The 25,535-nt window shown below is 47.4% G+C and overlaps 2 pseudogenes; both read right to left on the reverse strand.

The window, feature by feature from the left end:
• Nucleotides 1-3,261: 3,261 nt before the first annotated feature.
• LOC120841242 lies at nucleotides 3,262-5,736 on the reverse strand (annotated as a pseudogene).
• An 18,484-nt stretch (nucleotides 5,737-24,220) lies between these two features.
• On the reverse strand, nucleotides 24,221-24,922 carry LOC120841241 (annotated as a pseudogene).
• Nucleotides 24,923-25,535: the final 613 nt, after the last annotated feature.

The following is a 25,535-nucleotide window of genomic DNA, read 5'->3' on the forward strand; positions in this document are numbered from 1 at the left end:
AGTAACTTGTTGGCCAATCAGACATGCTTGACGTACAGTCAGGCACATTCAGCGGTCCACTAGAAAACATTGACTGCCAAACAGGGTTACATTGATAGATTTTTCCTTCGGGGAGCGAAAAGGAAAATGTTACTCTATAGGCTTCCAGAGAAACAACGCACTGCGCATGTCCCCAACATTGTCGAAAAAGTCGGATTTGCAGAGATCGTTTTTGGAGTAGGTCAGCCCGTGAAAGGCAGCCCCGTGGAGGAAGATGCATTCGATCGGGAGGTCGAGGTAGAGTTGACGAGGGTTAAGCACGTGATGACACAGGATCGAATTGAGATCCTCGAGGGCTTCTACGAATCACCAGAACATCTCATTAACGCGATAAACAGCGCCTACCAGTCTCATCTTAAGCTGAATTCCTCCAAAATATTGCTTCGTTATAATCCATACATCAAAGTCGTAGAGTTACAATTGCACCACAGTGGGTATATCTTAATCAATGCTCACTTATCCCACATGCTTGGCTTTGCTCAGAAGAACGTGTACACTTCCTTCTCGGTGGCAGACCGTGATGTGATATTATTTCCCAGCAATTAGATTTTTGCCTATTGCGATATCATAGAAGCGAAGCACGTCGGCGACGTGATAGCCTCTCTCTTGAGAGTTGTCCCATTCGTAGTGTCAAAACGAAACGAAATATTATCCTATTCTTTTAATCTACCACAATATAAGAAGGTGATCGTAAAAGAAGTGAGCCCCATTTGTGTCGAGCTTGTTGGCGAGAGAGGAAGATACATCCCATTTCTGGACGGATTGGGTCGCGTTGCAGCCACTCTTCATTTTAGAAAATGCACGTAAAGTCTCCACCGTGTTGTTTAGAACATTTCTCGGGTTCCGGAGAAAGACCGCTCACGTTTTTTGTGTCCGGGCCCCTGTTCCAAGTTGGGAGCGGACTTCTGTCGGACATTTATTTGAGGCTATCGCCAGTGTTTACAAAGATAGTGGCCCCTTACCTGGGTCGAAAACTAGTGTACATGGGTAGAAATATTGCAGAGCGAATGAGACCGGGTTCTTCGCTGAAGGACGCCGTAAAGAAGGGAATGGGCCGCACGTATCGAAGCACCAGAGACGAGTTCCTTTAAAAGCTGCAGTCTGGCGGAGGACATAAAAGAAAGGCGTCCAGCCAGTGCTGTTCAGTTTCTAGACGGCAAAAGAAACGAAAGGTCGTGCATGACGTTTTCGATACCTAAACACAAAAAAATGACGGGCGATATTTTTACCCTGCACGAGCGTTCCTGTCTGTGCACCAGCGGAGGGCTTGATCTCTTCTCTCTTCCGCCTACGTCTTTTGCTTTGGAAAAGTCCGAATATATCGAATTCTTTCCTGTCGCCACGACAACACCCACTTCGGTCTTAGAATTTCACGTTCCCTCTCTAGGACCTCAATTCTACGATCTGAAATCAAGCTTTGTGTACATCCAGACAAAAATCGTGCGAGCCAATGGCGATCCCGCGAGCACCACCGCGTTAGACGGAACAGAAACGCACGATAAGGTCATACCGGTTCAGGCATTTGGAAGCTCCCTTTTTCAATACTTGCACGTGTATCTGAACCAGACTTTGGTGAGCCAGTACGAAAATTATGCTTATCGTTCTTATCTCGATATCCTCCAGCACGCAAACCAGGTCAGTAGGGATCACTCTCTTTCTGCGATGCTGTACGAAAAAGACCCGGTAAATACGTCCGAAAAGCTCGACATTCCCGCCGATGCCAAGGGCCTTATGGCACGTTTTAAAGTAACCCAAGGAAGTACGCTCTGTTATTTGTTTTGTCCTCTTATGAGTGACATATGTCACCAGGACAAGCTTCTCTTGAACGGGGTGGATATTCGCATCGTGCTGCGTCAAAATGCCGAAGATTTCAGGCTCTTGGCCGCTTCGACGGTTCCCCAGAAACACGTCGTCCAACTTCCTCGCATTGTGCTCTACATTCAACGCGTGCAAGTGGCCCCGACGGTGCTTGTGGGCATCGAAAGACGTTTGCAGTCCTCTCCCGCGACTTATCTACTACGTGGGGTGGAGATCAAGACCAGAACCGTTTCTCCCGGTGTGTCGCACATTATCCTTGACGATCTGTATCCGCATCGAGTGCCGTCAAAGCTCCTCGTCGCTTTCGTGAAGAGCGAGGCGTTTCAGGGAAGTCGCGAGCACGACCCCTTCAAGCTCGAAAACTTCAACCTGAAAACGGCGGTCCTGGACGAGGGTGGCTGCCAGCAGACGGAGCAGTTTGATTTTGCTCAGGATCTCTACATGAAGGCCTATATGAGCTTCCAACACCGCCTCAATCGAAGAGACGTCCCCTACTCTAAAGCTGCCTTCTCGAAATACTCCTTTCTGCTCTACTACATTTTGACTCCGGACAGGGAAGAGCAGAGTCTTAGTCCCATCTCCACGGCGAACGTGAGACTCACCTTGACCTTCAAGCAAAACCTAACTAAAGCCATCACCATTCTCTTTATGTCAGAAACGCCTCCCGTCCTGGAAATCGACAAGGAGAGAAACGTCAAGTTTGCTGGCTGAAATGGAAGAGCACGAATTTTACCCAATTTTCGCGGGAAATTATTGCACGCGTCCCTGGTTTCGTGGCACGTTCGCGTGCGACGAGATTGGTCAACAGACAGCTTCACCCGGTCTTTACGTAGTGAATACGGCACCGAGGTCTTCGTTCGGTGAACACTGGGTTCTTTTCTACGTGTGCCCAAAGGACAATGCAATTAGTTATTTTGACAGTTTCGGAATGATTCCGATTCACAAGGAATTTAACGACTTCACCGGAGGCGCAGCGACTTTCTTATACTCCAAGCAAAGAATTCAAGGGACTCTGTCGCACACGTGCGGACTTTACTGTCTCTACGTCGGTGCGCTCCTATGTTGCGGTGTACCGCTCCGCGAGTGCATCAAAACCTTCTCGGCGAGCGACTACTGACGGAACGACACACACATTTCCATACTCGTGCGCAAGCAATTTTCCTCTCCCGCTTTAAAGCTCTCCTGCTGCTCCGCCCTGTAACCTGATTTTGAAATAGAGCCACAAAAAGGACACAAATGAAGGATGGATCTTTTTCTTTGTTTTAATTCAATAGGCATATATCTAAGAAATTCTCAAAACACGAAGAAACAGATGGAGCGCGACAGCTCTTTATACAATCATCAAACACTCGGCGGGGGGAAAAACCCTCGCGCTACATAAAGATCACACAACAAAATGGCTCTTTACGCAACCGTCTGTGTACACGGATACACCAGTCTGAAATGATGAAAAAAAAAGAAAGCACTTCCCGAGAGGCTCCAATGTCCGAAAGGAAGAGTTGAAACGCCGTCACAGTCGATGAAGCGCTTGTTGTCAAACGGGTTCAGTCCTATCTTCTCCACGGCAACAGTCTTGTTCTCGCACAACTTACGAGCGATAGTCCGCTGCGTGATCTTGTGCAGAGTTTGTTGCTCGAGAGTTTGAACGTAGAGCTCGTAGGTTAGCTTACGGGACTCGCACCTTTTCACTCCTGTCGCACTCACATAGTGCTCTCTAGAGGCTAGTTCGACCGAATAGAGTTTTGGTTTCAGACGAACAAATCCAAGAATGTGATCTTTTGGGAATTCATTTTTGAACACTCCTAGTTTCATTTTGTTTGCGGGAGAGAACAAAGGGTGATCGGCTGGGTACCCGGAAGTATCCAGGTGAGTTTCGGCAAGGGTCGCGAGCTTCGAGTCTACATCCGGGTCGGTGATTTAGAGGATGAACGAGTCCGTGTCGCTATACGCTGCGCGAGCGTCGGGGAAATCCCGCCTGACCTGCTTGTAGAAAAATTTGTACATGACCAGTTTGGACATCTCTAGGATAGAAAAACCCGTGTACACGGGTTTGTTCAAGTGTAGCGTTCTCTGGGAAAACTGAAAGATCACCACGGTCAGGCTGATTGCCGCGAACTGTCTCAGGTTAGGCTTCTGCAGGTTTTTGAGCACTTCGTCCTCGCTCACGCTAATGACAACGTTATTGTACTGGCGTGGGTTTTCGATTGTCTTACCATAAATTGAATTTATAATGACTTTAGATAGGTTCTTTTGAAAAGCATTTGTCGCCTGTTTTCGGAGGTTGTGGTTAAAGTCGATGAAATCTTTAAGGAATGCACTCTGCGAAAACTTTAAAACGCGATGAATGGCCTTTAGCTGTAAGCCCAACTCCAGATACAGCTTGAGATTTCGGTAGTGAATAATGTAATTCTGTTTCGGGTAAAAGGTGAGAAGCAGCTTTTGCTCAGACTCTCGCTGGGGTAGGTGAAATTTTTCGACGAGCGCTTTTTGATAGGGTGAGAGCCATTCGAGCGGGACTCCTCGTTTCTCGGGAGCCAGGGGAAAGTCCGCGTGCGAATCGTGTAGTTCCCGAGGATAGTCCAGGTCCACCTCTAAAATGTAACCATCGGGCGCGTCGTCGGTAACCTGCTGGAAGTGGAGAGCGTCCATTTCCTCGCGATCTAGCCAGCGAAAATCTGCGCATGGAAGGGCTTGCCGCATGGTGGTAGCGTACAGGCCGTTCACGTCGAGGTTTGAAATGTGAGAAACCTCCGTGTCGGGATCGAAATATGCGGTTCCTGGCACGTTAGTCCTCGTGCTACGAATGGCACATTGATCAATTCCTCCTCACACACTAGCTTCGATTAAGAGATACACATCCACGTCGTCGAGCAGCTCCAGTTTTACCCCAGTCTGTTGAAGTGCGCAGGCGAGAGTGAGCGCGGGCAGGGAAACTTAGTGTAACAGATCGAGCTCGTACGTGTTTAAAGTCCATTTCCTGAAATTTTGGAACACGTCGGCGAGAAGTAGGCAGTCGAGTTTCAGGTAGCGGTCACTGTATTCTCCTAGGCTTTTGAAATTGAATGTTTTAAAGACGGTTTGGGCGTGACGGTAGTCCTCCTCCGAAATTTGGCTGTCGTTAAGCTTGTAGTAAAATGACTCTCGGGGCGGTAGCTCGGGCTCCCGGTAAGCCTCGAAACTGGTCACGTAGTCGTAGGGAAATACGCCTTTCCGCGCCAGAAACTAAACGTGCTGCTTTAGGCAGCACAGAGTTTCTAGTCCCTTGGAACGGAGGTCCTGAACCAGCGCGTCCAAGCTGGCGGGGAGAAATGCCAGACTGTCGAGAAACCGCAGGTTACCCACGTCGAGTCGCTTAAATTGCTGGCAGCTAGTGGCGAGCACTTTAATATCTTTAGACTCGAATAAGTCGAGTCTGGGTAGTATAAAGGCCAGGTCATACGAGTGGTTGTGCGCGAGCACTGGAATGACTTTCTTGTTTACTCTCATATTTAAATTGCATCCCTGACACAACGACTGCCTGTACGATCCGCTGAAGTGATCGTGATCTCTGACTTTTCTCTTTCGATTTCCAAACGATTCGCTTCAAATCGCGCGGTGAGAGGCCGACGCGTGAGCCTCTTCGTCCACTCTCACCATTGGCACTTCCTCACTTCGAATCCATTCGCCACTGAGCTTGGACAATTGATTAAGGATGAAAATGAACTTTTCCACGCAGTCCTCGCCCCGGTACAAAAACTGCTCGACGATGCGCCAGTCCGTGGATCGGATTACGAGTATGCAAAACGAACTGGGGACGTGCTTCTCGTAAGCCTGACCCATGTTTTTCGCTTCCAGAATGGCCTCGAAATAGTAGACGCAAAAGTGGGGGAAAGGTTCCATCGTCTGTGGGCTCCGGAAATACAGCGCGTCCCCCTTTGCAGTATACACCGTTCGGACTGCCTTCTTTTCCTTACACAGCGATAAATGACTTCCCAGCGCAGTGCGAAAGCGAAAGCCCATCAAACACCTTTTACAGCGAAAACGGTGAGTGCGCCTGTTCGCGAAAAGTCCGGCAAAGTTGGTGATCAGAACAAAGTGATCGTCTATCAGGAGCAAATCCACGTGCTTTTCCAACTCGCTATCGCTGACTTTGAGTGGGTAGACGAACCTTTGTTCTCGATCATAACCTTACACATTCACGGACACGGAGTTTTTTCTCTCGAAAGCCTGCACGTCTTGCGGAAACGTCACTGAATACGCGGTGGGGAACCAATACTTGCCAAAATGTTCTCGGTAGCAAGAAGCTCTCGATCGATTAGAGGGTTCGGGTTGGAGACCGGCGAGCACAGAAAACACAAAGCACATGTTTTTCTCCGACTCGTTCAGTTGCTCGTTCACATTCACTAGGCACTGTCTGCTTGGGAGTTCCCCGGGTAACACAAAACTCGCACAACCGACCGTAGGCGCAGTGAAACATCCAACGGTGATGGTGCAGGTCTGAATGGCGACGACGACAAGCCCAGATCCTCCTTCTTGATACTGTTCGAGGCGAGCAGAGATCTCGGCGCATGCAGTCTGTAGAGCATCGCGAATGCTAACTTCGGCCCAGACCGTGTGGACTAAAAAATGAAAGTAGTGCACGCTGAATTCAAATTCGTCGTCACCGCTGAGACGAGTCATTTCCACGGTTAAAGTAATGAAAAAACGCAATGGCATTTCATAATGCCTAAAAACATTAGCCATTGCGTCGGACGGAAGCCGAAAAAGCGTGGTTACATCGTGAGACTCGTCGTCGCGCTCGTGCAAAGGCATATCATAACGCGCGGTAAAGTTTCGAAAGGCGCACAGTGAGTTGATGAACGGAAGGCAATCTTGCGGCGGGATATTGTGAACCTGGGCCAGATGAACTTGTAACGACTCCGCGCTGGAGTATTGCTGCCGCTCTCGCACATCACACAAGTGGTAGGTTACCATTTTTCTCGAGTTGTCCCGAGCGGCTCACAATTTTTTTTTTAGTCAGAGCACGAGGAAGTGATGACCGGTGACCACTCGTCACCGCTGGTTTTCTCCATCGTGAGTCCCTCCATCGCCCTCATGCTCCGGAGATCTTCCTCATTCAGTTCGGCGAACCGCTTGGGTAAACATACTTTTACCACATCGCTCTCCAGCTGGAGAGTCACATAAACGAATGGCCCGTATCGCGTGTCCATTCGCCTCACCTCCAGCACGGGCATCTTGACGTTGCACGAAATGGAGCTGATGCTGACAAACAAAGACGATGACGACGCTCGCAGGGAAGACAGCTTGTTCAGGACCCCGTCCATTTTGGTTTGACCGGAGGGCGGCAGTGGCTCGAGGTGGGACGTCAGTCTGAAAATGATGACATTAGTATACAGCGGGCCTACAAAGCTTTTTCTTTTCCAGCATTACCTTTTCCTTTCGAAGAGAAAGCAGTGAAGACAACCAGGGGACGATACCTCGGATTATATATACCGAGCGGATTGCGTAATGACGACTCACTGTGCAATCAACACGTGCGTAGGAAAAGAAAAAAAAAAAAAACGAGACTGAAAACAAAAGAGCTAGCGAGCCAGCGTCAAAACAATGTATTTAATTTGCATATGAAAAAAAAAAAAAGAACACAATCCGAGCTTTCGAGACATGTCCAAACCTGCATACACTTCCTGCTAGACGACCTTGAAGCGAGCGGTCAACTCGGACCTTCTAGGGCCTCCGCTTATTTTTATTTCATATCCTTCGTTGCTTAATCACTGTTAATCGCTGCTCGCGTACGGGTGTCGTTATAAACCGGAGCGTTGCGACGCGTGTTAAAATTAGCATTTATCGCGAAGCTAAAGAGTGTGCCGCCGCGCGGGAATGTGCTCCGCGCGAGTACTGAGAAACGTGTCTGCGATGCGTTCTTTCCACTCGTCTACAAGCGTAGCACGCGAGGTCACCGACATGTCTTCGGATCTGGACAAATTTCGTTTCCAAAAGCCGGCGTCAATCACGATGATTGGATCCTCTAAATCGGGCAAAAGCACGTACGTACAAATTCTTGCGATTTAGAAAAGAAATGTTCGACAAAGAGTTTCACGTCGTCTACTACATCTAAGTGTTTCCCCAGAGCTGGTTTTCGGAGACGAGCGGGGTCATTTTCACCAAGGAGATCCCGCAAAATTTAGACCCCGAAAGAGACTCGGTGATCATATTCGACGACTTTCTCGCCAATCGAACGAAGCTCAAAGACATTTGCGAAACTTTTATAGGAGCTGCTCGTCACTATAATGCTTCGGTCATTTTCATCACGCAGAACATGTTCCTCCAAGACGCGTACTTTAGAACAATAAGCCTAAATTCTTCGGCCTTACTTATATTCCGCTCAGTTAGGATTGCCGATCAACTCCAAGTGCTATCCCGACAGCTCTTTGGGGTAGCAGGGGGCAGGTTCTACCGCGCATATTTTCGGACGCGTGTAGAACGCCCTTCAGTTACATTCTGATCGACCTATCGCAAACTCTTCCCGATGATTTCCGTGTGAGGGCAAAAATCTTGCCGGACGAGGGTCCGGAAGTCGTGTACGACACGTCCGTCTCCTAGTGAACCGCATCACCAAGCACGCAAGATTCTTGCACCTGTTGTCGGAAGCCAAAACGTGTAGGCAAAGAGAATCACTACTACGTCACGCCAAGGAGGAGCATCTGAAAATAATTAGAGAAATTTGTTTAAACCTCTGCGCCGGAAACCTTCCTCTCTCCGCAGCTATAAAAAAGAAAGTACAGAGATTTGTGCCCGTCATACGGACACTGGGAAATTGAAAAGACACGCCCAAGAACGTAAGAAAGACGCTGTTGTTGAAGGGAGGTTTCCTACCCCTGATCCTTCCTGCTCTTCTAGGCCTCATGTCAACGATCGGGGGAAGGGCCATCGCAAAGGCTATCGGGGTCTGAGAATTATGAAAAAGTACCATCTCATACCTTACAAAGAGAACATTCCCGAGATTCTGAAAGAAGACAACGAACCGGACGACATCAAGCTAAAGAAAATATTTCAAACGCTGCTGAAAATGTTACGTCCGTACACGTCGAATGAGAGTAGCGCACACATTGACGAGCTTAAAGCGATACCCATTAGCACGGAAAAGCGGACAACGCAGACGAGCGAGGAACGGCGTGGGGATGACCCTTCCGTTATAGTGAATTACTTGAGCTAAACCTACCGGCAAAAGGGTCGATCGCTTCTGAGGCTATGGAACCGGTGCTCACCTGGGACCCGCAAACCTTGGAAATCTCGATCGAGCAAAAACCTCTACAGGGATCCAACATCGTGGACTTGGTTTCCTATTTAGTTTCACGCTCAAAGAAATCGCCAGTTCCGGCTCATTTCGATCGCGTCACGAGGTTATTGGTCAAAGAGAACCTGCCAGTGACCATCGTGAATCACGATAGGTTTAAAAGAAGGACCCCCGAAGCGCGAGTGACCATTCGTCGAGGTACGTCTTCTTCTTCGGTCACTTCGCCGAAGCGCCTTCTTACCGCTTCCTCGGAGCAGCGGACTGGGTCCCCGACCCTATCGCCGACCGAACCGGCTCCTGCTGATCCCGTTTCTACCGCCGCACCTCGTGCCTCGCAGCGCATGGTCGACGGAGCATGGAAGAACTTCTAGACAAGGACTACTTTAACGACGAGGAAATTCTTTCCGCTTTTCACAAACGACACCAAGGGAAAGTCGAGACGCTGCTCAGCGCGATTTCGTCGGTAATTGCCTACACCCCCGAAGGAACGCTGGTGGTTCACGGAGAGCAGCTCGAGGGATCCGACATTGTATACCTAGTGCACTACGAGCTGCACAACAGGCAGCCTCCCTGGACGAGAGGCGCAGTTTCCTCTCTCATCGATTGTCACCTGAACCTGACGGCATTTCGAGCCCGCAACTACCGACCAACAAAGCGGTGCGCCCAGAAAGCATGTCTTCGTCCCAAAAGAAGAGGAGCAAAGCCGTCTACTACGAAGCAAGTCATGCAGCCTCTTTTGGTGGAATCAACAGGCTCGCACGACATACGGGACGAAGAACGGCGGAAAAGTTTTTAGAAGGATCGGACGCGTACACGCTCTTCAGGGAAACCAAGCACCCTCGCATCTACCGCAAAACGCTATCCTTGGGACTTCGAGACGTCTATCAGGCTGACCTAGTGGAAATTTGAAAAATTGCCAAATACAATGATGGAAGACGATACATTTTGTTTGTGATCGACACGTTCTCACGATTTCTCACCGTTGTCCCCATAGCTCGAAAGACGGGAGAGGAGGTTGTCCGGGCGTTGAAAATTGTCTTTCGAAAAATGGGGAAAAGCAAGCGTTTATGTACGGATCGTGGTCATAAATTTTACGGAAGATTGGTCCACTCGTTTCTGGAGAAAAACGGCATTAAATTATATTTCGTGAATTCAAAGCAAACGGCTTCTATAGTGGAACGCGTACGACGCCCCATAATGAGTCGGGTTTACAAGCACTTTGAGTATGGACGAACCAAACGATTAATTGAAATTCTCCCGGAAATCGTCAAATCTTATAATTTTAGCCACCACAGGACACTGAAGGCTAGACCGGTCGACGTTACTCCACAAAACCAGACCGAATTTTTCTTTCACTTGCTCCCCGATCCCGGACCGGTGAAAATACCTAAATTTCGCGTGGGTGAGCATGTGCGCATCTCCGAAGACCGTCACGTTCTCCTGAAGGAGTACAAGCAGTCGTTCACGGACGAGGTGTTCATCGTGGACCGAATTCGATTAGGTGTGCCCAATACCTATCACCTAGTCGATATGGTGAGAAAAGAGCCCGTTCTCGGCTTTTTTTTACGAGGCAGAACTGCAGCGCGTTTCCCTGGCCGAAAACAAGAGGTGGATCATCAAGAAGGTTTTGAGACGCCGACGTGCGCCCCATCTGCAATACCTCGTAAAATGGAGAGGCTACGATTCCTCGCACAACAGTTGGGTTAATTCGAACGATTTTGAACAATAAAAGATATGAAGAAAAAAATGTTCGTGTCCTTGACGCGATGCGTCGAGCCTCGTAGGCTCTCTGCATATCGCAATACACAAACCCGTTGTGAGTTTTATCATTGTTTATTCAAAAACTTTGACAGCAGCAATATAGCTTCACGATCGAGATTTATCCCGTACAATGAGGCTCTCCTTCCTCGGATCAATCGCCGAATTTGATAGACGTTCAGAGGACATCTTCGGAGGTACATGGACTCGCTGATGATGCAGGTGTCTTCGCATTCCAGGTCATATTTCCGGGGAGCAAGAACGGCCACCTCGTTCAGCGCCTCAGTCTGATTCCTGTCCAAATTTACACCTCCTCTTTTCGGATAGCCCTCTTTGACCATACGCGTATTGCCAGCACGGATGCAGGACACTGATGAACCTTGGTGTCTTTGTTCAGACTCATCTCGAGCGTGCAATTTCCTCGCAGGATCGCGTGCGACATGCTGACGCCGATGGTGATCACGCAGACAATTAGAAAGGAGCCCATGATGAACGCGAGAAGAGACTTGACGGACGCTCGCGTCACCGCCATAATGACGGTGCGTTATCGTCATAAAACACATATATAGGACATTGCGTAAACATGCGACAGCGATAGGGACGCCACGAGGCTACAAGTTCGCGAGCAACGTTTGAATCGCGCGCGCGCTCGAAATCACGTGATAAGAAGACGATCAACGCCCAGCGATGCAAATAATATTACACGACCATCGTCACATGACCTGCGGCAATGCCGTATCCTGTTTTTCAAGCGTATTACAAAAGCCAGGTAGCGGGAAAATACGTGATCTGATTTGCACACACACGGACAACTAAAACGAGTTAAGCCCTCTGGGAAGCAATTTGCTTCTAGCTCAGGGGGTAGAGTGTAAGGCTCCTGTGCACAAAGTAGCGACGTCGCTTACCAGCCGCCGCAGAGCCTTTTTTAGCGAACAAAAGTCGTTTACCGCGCAGCGATTCAAATAATATCACGTGACCGTCATGTGACATCACGTGAGCGCCCTCTGTCGGGTACAACTCGAACCCTGTGTGAAATCAAGTGAGCGCCCTCTGTCGGACCTAACTCGAACCCTGTGTGACATCACGTGAGCGCCCTCTGTCGGACGCAACTCGAACCCGGGGAAAATCACGTGGTTGTGAGCAGTGGTGACGACATCTCTGTACGTGTCTTTCCCACGCCGCGTACGTGACTGATAACATCGGCTGTTAACACCTTGTTAACACGTTGTTAACACATGCTTATTGAGGTGTTAAATTGGCTACGTGACCTCACACCTATACCACGTACGTGACTGGAGGGCGGGACCTCGATGAGCTCCCATTGGTCACTGGCTATCGCCCAGTGGGCGGGGCCATCTATGCCCACGACCTGTCATTGGTCACTCAGATGGGAGAGCAGTAGGGCAGGGGCCCCGCCCTACTGCTCTGTGATTGGGCGGGTTGGGTTTGGCCCCACCCTGCTGCGATGTGATTGGTCGGATCGCGTTTGGCTCCGCCCTCCTGGGCGTTGAGTGACAGGTGTGTGAGCTGGTGCACATTGACTACTACTGTAGTCTCGCGGCTCTGAAGGACGTATTATATCTTCTCGCTGTGTGAAATAACCCCGACAAAGCCGTTCCAGTATGGCGGACATGGTAAATACGATCACTGGGGAAAAAAAACCTTTGCAACCCGTGATGCTGCGAGCGAAAGGTGCCTCCTGCTGCTCGGCCGCTTTTGTCGTGAGGACAACTAACCAAGGAAGCGAGCGAGCAGGCGGGTCTGAGGAATTTCCGCGGCGTTTTATTTCCAGTGGCAGTGAGAAAGTAGAAAAGAAAAAGCCGCATCTCCACGCGGTGAATGATGTTGATTGGGACGAAGCTCTTGTAGTGCTTGTCTGCGTAGATGGTGAGCCGACGCATGCCGACCCTTTCGTTCGTTTTCATCCATGTCACGCTGCGGTCAAATGCTCAAATGCGTATAGACGCTTTACACACGCGCCAAATTACAGCCGCCATTGCTGACTTTCTGTTGTCTTACGGAGATGCCGAGCAACTGAAACGGTAGTTGACGATCCTCTACAAAGGCCGATGCTTTACAAAAGGACACAGTTGGATCTAATATGGCAATAAGGTGGCCTGCTATGGTAATGATGAATTGAAATAAACGAAATAAGAGGAAACAAAAACTGAAGGTCAGTTATGGCGGCGTCCATGCACAGCTGCTGCAAAGCGTCTCTATAACCACAGTTCCATGCCACACATTCTCTTTCTGAGATGGATGAACAAACGAAAGGCTCGGCATGCTGCGGCTTACCGTGTACGCAGACAAGCACCGCCAGTCCTTCGCCCCAATCAACATCCTTCACCACGTGGAGATGCGGTTTTTTCCCCTACACAAGCACGTGCTCGTGTAGGCTCGTGAGCACGAGCTCACGAGCGTGTGAGCACGAGCACGTGCTCACGCGCTCGTGACCCGACGGCGGACAGACATACGGACATGGCTAGCCCCTAAGGAGCTTCGCCCCTAAAAAGACCGATCGCAACGACACTACACAATAGCTACGGTTGTTGTCATTCGTTCTTGAAGATTTCTCTCGATGGCTTTGGCGCTTTACGCAAATCCGGCTGGCTTGGACAGATTGGCCGTCAGTTGTATTTCATAACGAACATGCCGTACTGAAAAAAACCATATGAATTTTCCATACGGGTCTTCATATAGCGTTATGGGATACGGGCCATACGGTTGGTACCGGTCATATGGGTCATACGGTTGGTACGGGTCATACGGTTGTTACTGGCCGTATGGGTCATATGGTTGATACGGGTTGGTACGGTTTGTATGGTCCATATGATTTATACGGTCCATATGGTTTGTATGGTCTATATGGTTGGTATGGATGATATTGTTCATGCAGTTTAAATCGTTGATATGATCTATAGGCCAAAGCACCATTTACCAACAAGCCCTCACGAGGTGTGGGCAAATTCAGTTTCCACACGAGGTGCGGGCACTGCGTGTGCAAAAGAACGAAATTCACGTGACGTAAAGCCTCTGCAAATGCGCCCTAACAGTAGCAGGGCCACCGTAGCGACGTGACGTCAGGGCCGTGTATTGGTGTATATCGATCGTATTAACCACATGGTTCACACATCAGTGAAACATGAAGTTCAGCAGGAAAACACTTTCCTTTTAAAGCCCATGCAAGATAGCAGAAACTGCATGCAAAGAAATGCTCGACCTTCGAGAAATTGTGAACATGCATTCCACCCGCAAGCTCGTTTATTTGTCCTCCAGTCTCAAGCTTTGAAGCAGCTCGTGCATGTTATAGATGCAATTCTTTGAGGCGAGCTGCATCTGCTTTCCCAGTTGGTCACAAGCTGACGCACGTCTGACGGGCGTCTGAAAGTAATGTAAACAAAACCGACAGTCACATTACATGTTCTCGTAAAATAGTTTGTACAGTATCTATCTAGTCAGTAAACCCTTTTCAAAAGTCCATCAAGCAACAATGGCGGTCAGCACTGCTTGCTCACGAAGTGCGTGACTGGATCCCAGTTCTCGCTGAACGCTGACGCAGGGCTCGCTTTCAATATATGCTCAGAGTATATGAGCAAGCAATGGCGGACAGGTGTTCGCACTGACGTTGGAAAAGGGTCTATTGACTTAATTTTTATGACTGACCTAATAATTAAAATCATCTACCTTCTACAACTTTCACATTTTAAAAACAATCACAAACATTTATTAAGGCAATACATCACCGCGTGATGGAAAATACATAGCATAAAACTCCCAATTGCAAAATGTTCTGGTAGCGCAAATACTCCCAAACCCAAATTGTTTCAGTTTCATAAAATAATGAGAGCATAAAAATAAACTCACATGCTGTATTGCATTCGTCTAGCATTCATAAGAATAGTTCTTTCTTGCACTGAAAATTGAGGCATCAAAGTATGTGCCAGAAAACTGAGGAAGAAGAGGATACGAGAGCGCACGGGGAAGTCAGAACGCCAATCTCTGATTGGAATAAATAGTAGGTAGACGGAAAGCTAGCTGCATTTTTCTCCACCGCATTCATCGAACGTGTTTGATTGCAAAAACCAAAGGTCGGATGCCAGGCATTTAACCAGGGTGTCTAGCAAAATATTATTTTTAAGTTCCCAGACTTTTCCAGATTTTCCCTGATAATTTCAGGTGAAATTCTTTGACCACTGTAGAGGCGGTTAAATATATGAGATGATTACAACATAAGGCATTGAACACTGTAAGGATCATTTTGCACGGGCTTAATCCAACCTGCATATTCCGAAATATTCAGGTTTGGCCAGTCCAGATTAAACGAGCACTTTCTTGCCGCCGACATTGTCAGTGAAGAGCCCAGTTCCGGAAACATGATGAAAACAGGACGCTCAACCAGACACGTCAATAACGGAATGGCAGAATGACTGCAAGATGCACACTTTCGGATACTTTCGGCTTAAGGCTTGGATTAGATTGGGGTCTGCGGCTTTTCCATTTCTTACTAAACTAGTAACTAACTGGTTCTAGCCTTATGTCGCGCATTCAATCCAATCTAAGGCTTGGACTGGATTCGTCGGCTGTTCTCTTTGCATCGGGTAGCACAATATGCTGGGTGAGCAGAGCCTGTGCTTCGCTTTAAGCAGAATTTATTATCCATTTTTCTGCCCCGAAGTCCTCAAGTCTTTGCTCAGGGCACTCGATGGCGTTTTCGGCTCATTTTTTTCCTGACTGGGCTCGCTTTCCGACAATATCCCTGACAATTCCCCGATTTTTCCCGGTAACTATAATTTCCCTGACAATACCCGGTTTCCCCGGTCGCTAGACACCCTGTTAACGTTATAACACGTTCAATGAGTGCAGGGGAGACAAAGGCTGCTAGCCTTAGGTCTGCCCACTGATCATTCGAATGAGAGCTTGGCATTCTGACGTCCCCGAGTGTCCTTGTACTATCCTTTCCATCACCTTCTTGGAGCATACTCCTTTCACTTTCTGCCCAAGTTTCTAATGAAAAAAAGATTTTGGGTCTTCAAATAAGCACTATGTGAACTCAGAAAATCTGCACCCTGAACAAGTGCTATGAAGATTGCGTTAAACCCACCTTCTAATCCCTAAAGCCTCGTGTTCAAAAATATTTGGAGTCCCAAGAACAAGCTGCACTATCATTATACTTAAAGGGGTACGAAAACAGAAATTGAATTATTCAGACTATGTTCGGAAATGAGTCAAGCATGACGGATAATAACCGTAAATGATAATAGCACATTTGTATTTTGAACGACTGGCTATATTCTTCCTTCCCAACGGTGCACTCGAGCAAGCGCTCAAAGAGAAGCGAATGGAGAGCGCGATGCGTCATGGGATATCCGGCGCAAACAAAAACAAAAAGAAAAGATTTCTCGCGTTCGTGCAGTAGCAAGGCAGGCGTGGTTATGAGTTTTGCCCTTTTCATTCATTTCATTTCATTCACCCCAAGGGCGTCCGATGGACGCATTACATGAGGGGAGAAAGGTTTAAAAAAAAAAGAGAAACAAAATAGCAAAATACGGAAACGTGAAATGTGGTCGCGGATGCACCCAATCTCGTCGAACAAATCGAAATAAATTAAGAATAAAGCACGAACAAAGCACAAAAGCTACTATACAGAAACATAATCAAGGTGAATAATTATACAATATTGAACACTGACCTCGAAATGAAATTGGATTGCTGTCAGTAGCAATATTATCAGGTAATGCATTCCAGTCTCTGGTACAAAGTAATAAGGGGGAGAAAAGGAAAGTGTTAGTGCGACTCAAGAATGGTTCTACTTTCCGACAATGATATATTCTTGGCAATGTAAAACTGGCAGGGCGGCAATAAACTGATTTAAAATGCGAATCGCTGTAAGATATGCTATGAAAAAACAAAGCCGAGGTATTTTACGTCTTAGTTCAAGAGGAGAGAGATTATTGCTAGTTTTTAAGGCCGAGACACTAGTTTCCGGTGAGTAGTTGTTGCATATAAATCTTACTGCTTTGTTTTGGACAGATTCCAGTCTTTGAAGAAGATAAGTTCGATGAGGGTTCCAAATGGTGCATGCATACTCTAATTTGGGAAGGATTATTGTTTTGTATGCGAGTAATTTTGTTTTAGGTGGGGCAAGATATAATGTTCGTCGCAAGAAGCCAAGCGTTTTCAAGGCACTCCTTGTAATGTATTCAATGCCGTCGTTCCATGATAGAGTGTTTGTTAAATGTATTCCCAAGTACTTATATGATGTTACAGGTTCCAGGTGTGGTGATAACAATGAATACTGTGATTGTGTTACTGTGGAAGACTTAGTGATGGACATGTGTTTACATTTGCGAGCGTTTATGTTCATCTGCCATATAGAGCACCAGGAAGATATAGTATTTAAATCGTCTTGGAGTAGAGTTGAATCGTTATTAGTAATAATGCTTTTTGTAAATCACGCAGTCGTCAGCGAAGAGCCTAATTGTGGATTTAATGGAAGAAGGAAGGTCATTTATGTTAATTAAAAACAAAAGAGGACCGAGAACACTGCCCTGGGGGACCCCGGATGCAACAGTGGACGGACGCGATGATGATTGGTTAATTTTGACTATTTGTTTCCTGTTTTCAAGAAAGAAAGAAATCCAGTTTATGACGAAAGGATCGATTTGTAGACGCGAAAGTTTAAGAAGAAGGTGATGATGAGGAACAGTATCGAATGCTTTAGCGAAGTCAATAAAGATGATATCAGTCTAAGCAGTAAGATGAGTATTGAAGTGAAGATCCGAAACAAATTCGAAAAGTTGACTAGTGCACGAGGAACGTTTTCGAAAACCATGTTGTTTAGGAAAGAAGAAGTTACACCTGTCTAGGTGAGATATGATATGGGTATACAAAACATGTTCCATGAGTTTGCATGGAACGCTGGTAAGGGAAATGGGGCGATAGTTCGTTGGATCGGAATGGTCTCCTGAATTAAAGATCGGCATGACTTTGGCGTAGCGCTAGTCAAATGGGACTGAGCCGGAGTTAAGAGATTGTTGGAATAGTTTGCAAAAGATACTTGAAGCTGCATGCTTGATTATTTTCAGAAATTTAGCAGGAATTCCATCATCACCGGGTGCACTGCTCGTGGGCAAATTTTCAATTACTTTGAGATTGCCTTTCTGAATAAACAAGCTGGGCAGCATAGGTGGATAACTATTTGTGATAGCATATTGGGGTAATGGATGTGTTTCCTGGGTAAACACGCGAGAAAAAAATGTGTTAAGCAAATTAGCAGCACCAACATCACTTATCTTTTCGTTCTGTTGATTTGTAAATGTGGGGTAATTTCTGTTCGATTTAGGGTTAAGAATTTTCCAAAATTTCCGGGGATCAGATGAGAGCATGCCGGGAAGGGTCACGGAAAAAAAGTGTTTCTTAGCATTTTTTACATTTATACATTGGTTTGAGAAGGTTTTGTAAGATGTCCAGTCAACAGAATTATCCGTTCGTTTAGCTTTAGAGAATAATCTTTTTTTCTTGTTCAGTTCGCGCCTTAAGCTATTTGTAAACCACGGTGACAAATCCTGGGTTGCCACCGTAAATCGGGGGACGTAAGTTGAAAGCAGTTCGCCGAGTGTTTTTTTTATGATAAACCAATTTTCACTAGTAGAACGCTCCGTGTATGAGGCAGCAAATTCACGCTCAAATTCGTCCATGGCTGACAATAAACTTACGATGTCCGTGCGTGAGTAGGCGAATATCGGTTTCTTTATCTTTTTGGAGCGTCGTGAGCAAAATGACGTTTCGACATGTATGCTTTCCATAATAGCTAATGCTTTCCATAATAGCGAATGATGTTACACATTCTGGGCTCGAGATAATGAAGAGATCTAAGATGGCTCGGTCGCGAGTCGCCGGCGTTATAATCTGATGGAGCGCGTACGTTTCCAAGAGAGATAAAAAATCGCGGCATTGGCTAGGATTATTGCAATTCGATATAGGTTTTAATGTTGCCCAATCTATACCACGGTAATTAAAATCACCACCGAGAACCATGTAGTGTTTGGGAAAATTTATCATTAGATCACCAGGGCAATTATGCAGCGAGTCATTGAAATCGGTTTGGTCAGTAGGGGGAGGACGATAACAAACACCTGTGATCACTATCACCGAATAAGCTGCTGCACTTTTAGTCACTCTTGAGACTAATTCCACGACGGTTCTAGCGGTACGTAAAGCGTGGATGAACGATTCGGTTGATGGCGGTCACCTTGTCGATTGATACAGTGGAGAACACTGCTTACAGAAAGGATCGTTCTAGGAAGTGTAGAGCTGTGCTGGTCCTGGTACCTTTCCGATTACCCTTTTGGAGGCGCCGTAACCTGGATTTGGAACCTCCCACAAGCATGGCAAGGTGCTGTTATGCTGCGAGTTCTGCCCCGCCTTCTGTGAAAGCTGAGTCCTACGGCTTGCCCAGCAAGCCACTGTGCTCATTAACTCGAATTAAATGTGTGCATACTAGAAGTCTTGAAGTTGAGTCGCTCAGAGTGCAGTACATACCATGGAACTATTTCCAGTGGCCCAAGTGCTGGACAGTTCCATGAAAAAGTGTGCCCAGTCCAATGGTTCTCAACATATTTTTTAATTGTAATAATGCCTCTCTGCAATCGACTCCACTGCTGTGACGGACAACCGGATGTTGGTGCCGCTTATCAGGTGACCCCAGAAACCACGAGTGTTTGCAGAACAACATTGAGAAGGTATGCAATAAACATCCAGCTACATTTCTTCTCACAGCATGTCAACAATTTTGTCCAAAACGTGTGGAACGCTGAATTTTGTACTTTGCATGCCTAGGTGGAACAGGCCATAACACTCTTAGGTGCCTTTCACAGCCCTGGTCCTGCAACACCTAGCGTACTTCAGCTTTATACAAGACTCAAATGAGGTTTATCTTGTAAGATCAGATGAAAGTGTTCACTAAAGGGCAACTACGTATGTTAAAATTTCTTTACCTTGTATATTGTGCTTGTGTCCGGTGTCATATCTATATGTGATATATACACTGGATGCCATATTTGAGGTGACTGCTGGTAATGCATGCAAGGCAGGGGAAGGAGAAATTATCTTCTCAACGGGGCTCTCCTTTGTGTGTTCCAGACTCGCCCAGACGTTGCTATTCTCCCTTTAGAAGACTAAGCCGTCACTCAAAATTCGTACAAGAGCAGCTTTCCGCTCTGAGTCTTCCGTGGTGGTGCGAAATGAATGATGCGACGTCAGTGCAAGGCATGTAGGCATGTTGGAAGCTTGCCAATAGTGCATGCTCAGCAGTAGCGAGCTCAGCTATGACCGCTAGTGAATAACACTTATTGCGCATTATCAGCATCACTTCTGTACGTCATTCTTAGTAGCCTCCTGCCGTCCGTGAACATGCCGAAGTTCCTATGCACTTTGAATTATGCCTTGTGAGTTTTCTGGATTCCAGTAATTGTGTAATATAAAATTTAGCTAAATATTGAATTTCAAAATAAAGTGCCTATTTTCATCCCTATTAGACTACTTTTTTTTTACTAACTTTCAATTTTGTATATAGGTGCTGATTTAGGATTTTTGATTAGGCTTTTTTCTCATTTTTATTTACTTATATATTTTGCGGCCCTCCAGACAGAGAGAAATTCCCAATCCTTCGCCAAAACGTTTGGTTGCAGGCCGATGAAAATATCGATGGGTCGTAGCTTGGGTGGGCGACCTTGTTCTCCTTCTCCTTCCTGGTGAAGTGTTTGCTGCATATTTTCGTTAGCAGTAGGTGTCTTTGTTCCATTTTCGCTAGAAAAATTTAATTGTATTATTCGTCAACAGCTTATAGCAAAACGTGAACTGCAAGGTAAGAAACGCTACTTACTTGCATTTATGCACAAGTCGCGCCCAGCCCCAGGTTCCGCGGCGCTCTGCCTTGTACAGCTTCGAAGAGAAGCTGGGAAAGCTACAAAACTTTGTGCCGTGCTAATTTTTTATGTAGTGTTTCATCCAACCACGCAGCAACTGTTCTGGCTTTTTTAGTGCGGAATAGCCATCTCAGGAACTATACCGCTAATCCACTACTACCGCTGCCGCTGCAATGTACAACCAACACAGCGACTGCAGAAGCTTCCCGATTAAACCGACCTGTTTTCCGCTAGGGGTTCCCTCTCTCGTGGGGGATTGTACATATTCCGTCTGCTCGGTTCCTTATGTATCCTCCATCCCTAATGTTACAATATTCAAAAATATTTTTAAACCTAAAAGTACAGGGAGATTCGCCGGTAAAAGTGATTTAAGCGGCGACATTGCTGCGATTTCACTCGTTCGTAACTGACTGCTTTTGTCAAAACTGCTCTGCTGGTTCCCCAGTCTAAACCTTGCCCACGGCATGGAATATTGGTGCGATATTGATGTTTTAGATGAATGAAAAACGTGCCCCCAGTAAACTACCAAGATGCTGCTACTGTAGCCAATGTACTATATAGGTCATATGGTTTTCTATGGTTTCAATATATAGAGCCCTATGGGTAGATAGAGTTCATAACTGTTATAATGCCACGAGTGTCGCCGACCAATCGCTCTCAGGGCCGAATGGTTATCGTCTTTGGCTCCTACGCAAAGGGCACAAGGTTCAATGCCTGGAGTGGACGCGCCTTTTCGTTATATCTGTAAATGTTGAGTTCTGGTAAATTCGAGAACCCTGTTGCTTATTCGAGGTTAGAATGTTCTACGCTCCGAACCTTCTATGCCAATTTTCCCAGACCGCAAGACATTCTTTTTCAATTGAGTAATTTCTCTCCGCCTTGGGCAGTGTCAGACTTGCATAGGCGATGACTCGCTCAGTGCCTTCTTGTACTTAACCCAGTACCGCCCCAAGTCCTGCATTACTAGCTTCTGTGTGAATCTTGGTTTGTGCATCCTGAACAAAGTGTCTAAGAACAGGAGAAGTCTGGAATATTCGCTTTAGCCTGCGAATGCCTGCTGCTGCTCCTCGGCCGTTTCAAACATCTCGGCATCTTTCGTAAGGTTTGTGAGCGGTGCACAAATCCTTGCGAAATCCCAAATAAACGTCGACAGTAGGCAGAAAGTCCAAAGAATCTTTGCATGGCCTTCTTGTCTGTCAGCGCTGGAAATCCCGCGACGGCAGGAGTTTTCTCGGGGCCTGGGCAGACGCCTTTGTTACTAACCATGTTTCCCAGGAACATCAACTCGTCAGTGGCGAACCGACAGTCTGACGGCTTGAGTGCGAGTCCGGCGGACTGCATGGCTTAGAGAACAGCTCGGAGCCGTCGCAAGTGCACGTCGAAGTGGCTTAAAAACGCTATGACGTCGTCAAGGTCGACAAGACAGGTCTGCCACTTCAATCTCGCCAGTAAGGTGTCCATGACACGCTGGAAAGTTGCTGGCGCCGTGCATAGTCCGAAGGGCATTGCCTTGAACTCCTACAGATCATCAGGCGTGAACAAGGCTATCTTCTCTCGGTCCCGTTTGTCAACTTCGATCTGCTAGTAGGCGCTCTTCAAGTTCATCGATGAAAAATACCGAGAGTGGCGCAGCCGGTTTAGCGTTTGGTCGGTGCAGGGAAGTAGATAGATATCTCTTCGTCACTGTGTTCAGCTGCCGATAGTCCCGCAAAACCTAAGCGTTCCGTCTTAACCAGTACTACTGGAGAGGCCCACGGACCGCTTGAAGGGTGGATTATGTCGTCGTTCATAATTTCTTGTACTTGCTCCTGAACGACCCGGGCCCCCTTTCTTTTATGGAGATTCGGTATTGTGATCGATGCACAGGGAGCACGTCATCCTCGGTAATGATGCAGTGCTTCTCAACGGTGGTGGTTTTTCTCACCTTCGACGACGTCGCAAAGCAATCCCAGTATTCGGAGAGGAGGTTAATCAACCGCCGTCGTTTCGGGTCCGGAAGCTCGGGTCAATGTCGAGCTGTGCGGGCGACATACAGTCTTGCTGAGGTGACGAGGACTCTTCAGTTCTTGCCGCGATTTCCGCTTAGTTCCGGAGTTCCTCGACATAGCCCACAGTGATATCTTTCGGAGGGTGTTGCGTTTCTTGTCGGAAGTTCGTCATGAGGACCGCAGTGCGCCCATCCCGAAGTTCAGTTATTTCTCTTGTGATGCCTATTCGTTTTCCCAAGAGCAATTAAATGTTGCCTTCCAGAACAACTTCTCCGCAGGAAGCTGAATCTATTACGACGGGTACAACAACATGATTGTGGCGGCAGGTTCACGTGGTCGGCAGATACTCGGGCGGTGGCTGACGCTGTTTGGGGTTTTTCTGAAGGCGGAACAGGTGGTCGATGACGGCACCGTATTCACACAAAGTCCATGCCGAGAATGACATCTCTGGCACAGTTTTGTAGAACGACGAATTTTACAAGACACGTCTCGCCGTGAATTTTGACGCGAGCAGTGCATCTTCTGACAGGCGTGATGTGTCCTCGAGCGGTTCGTATCTGTGACCCATCCCACAGCATCGTCACTTTTTGAAGGCGGAGAGGGAGTCTCCCACTCAACACTGTGTAGTCTGCTCCGGTGTCCAAAAGTGCTGATGCGTCGTGGCCCTCAATAACGTTTAGGTTGTTGCGCACTGTTGCAGGAGCGTCATTGCGATACGTGGCTTCGAGAGAGTGGATGTGCTCCGGCGTTCTTGGAGGCTCTTGACTTCGGTCGTCTTCGGCAACACCACCTCCAGGCGTTGCAGCAGCTAGTTTTCCTGGCTCCGGAAGTAGATTTGGACAGGGGGGGGGGGGGGGGGGGCTGAAGTCAAGCATTTTGTTTTTGCTTATTTTATTATAGGAGACAAGGGCTGCAGCCGAATTTCTGTCGTTTTATTTTTACTTACTGTTTAATAAAATATCAAATATCATTTTCGTGAAGTTCCTTACTTAGCATGTGCAATCGCTTTTTCTTCCTGCTTTATAACAACAGTAGGGAGTTTTAGTGGCTCATGCGCAAAACAGTTGTGAGTCGGAAATGCACACGCGTAGAATGCAAGCACTGCTTTTTTGCGCATGCACTTTCCGACCCTCAAAGATCCACCAAAACTCACTAATATGGCAAAAACACTTACGCATAGTGCTTCAGAGAATTTCAAAATTCCTTCGGGGATACACAGCGTTGCAAAATTGAGTTTGCGGAGAATCACGTATATTATTCTTGAAATGCTGACTCAAAAAGACATCCACGCTATGAAATGAAGAAGTAAACCAAGATAATTACATATATATAATGGCATCTTAATGCATATATTGAAAATGTGCACAAAAACGTGATGAAGGAAACAGATACACATGTAGGCCCGAAAGCCACGTGCGTTAGTCGTCTCGAGGAAGACCAAAGGTCGCCAATTGCTCGGTGGTCCTGGAGACAAATTCCTTGATGATGTCGTCCAGGTTGAGCTCGACATTCTTCCTTTTTAAATGTGCAAAATGAGGAGGAGTATTAGCCTCCCTTCACTCATGCGGCTGCATATATGCATTTTAATGCGGCGTTAGGCACTAAACGAGCGCTCCCCCGAAGCGACAGATGCAGGCTCAGAATGAAGAAGTTTCATATATTTTACGACTTGGTCCAGGAGGTCACGACTTTCGTCGGATTTCGCCTGTAGTGTCCTCAATATGGAGTCAGTTGTGGGGGAATCAAGGTTGCATAAAAGAGTCGGCAAAAGTAAAAACTGCCCAGAGCCGGGCCAGGTCAAAATCACATGCAAGCAGCTCCTAGGGCCTCTTTCAGGTCATCTGTTGTGAACTGTCTTCCCCCGTCAGCGTTAATCAAAATGCTGTCTAGTTTTACTAGCCCCCCCCCCCTCCCCCCCCCCCCCCCCCCTGCTTCATACCAGGCTATTCAAACCGCCGTTGAGTTTCACTCAGAATGCAGTCTATAGCCTCAAAGTACTCCTTTCGCAACGCTGCCTTGCAATCGAGTACAACAGGTAAAGAATGTTTGTTGCTCATTTTGAGCCTTTTTGGCGGTTTTGTCAGCTTTGCGCTACGCAGGTCCTTCAAACCTAGCCGCATTGCCGTTGAGCTCGCGCAGTCCAACAACTCTTCAAACGCGACATCAGACCGCAGATGGGACATTGCCTCGCAGAGTCTCTGTAGCCCCTTTGATACCTGCGGCGCGAAACGTTGAATGTTGCATTACCCTCGCAGGCTCTTCGCATGGACCGAACATAGCTATAGAAATGTTTATTCCTTGCAGTGTTTCAAACATTTTCAGAAGCCTCCCATAACCCTTAAAATGGCCCTGCTGTTGCCTGCAATCGAATATTCTGTTTGTAGCAGCTCGTTCAGTGTCTCATGAACTAGGTTTTTAGCGAACCTTTTCATTGACTTCATTCTGACAGTCCACCTTGTTGGGCAAAGCGGAAGAAGGTTATTTGGCGTTGATCCAGCCTCTTCTGCCGCCTCGCTGACTGGAGGAATTACAATGGATGAATAAAGAGCTTTCGTTTCTTCGAAGTCGGGGGGGGGGGGGGGGGGGGCGGCCCGTCCCGAGAAATCTGGGGGGGAATCTGGACCCCACTGCCCCCCCCCCCCTCCCCCCCCCTCCCGGTTCCGGAGTCCCTGGGATACAGGCTCTGTCGGCGAGGTCGTGGCACTGGACACGCTGAACGTCTTGGTGATGGTG

The sequence above is a fragment of the Ixodes scapularis genome, unplaced genomic scaffold, assembly GCF_016920785.2.
Source record: "Ixodes scapularis isolate PalLabHiFi unplaced genomic scaffold, ASM1692078v2 PGA_scaffold24__2_contigs__length_7659602, whole genome shotgun sequence".
Taxonomy (NCBI): domain Eukaryota; kingdom Metazoa; phylum Arthropoda; class Arachnida; order Ixodida; family Ixodidae; genus Ixodes; species Ixodes scapularis.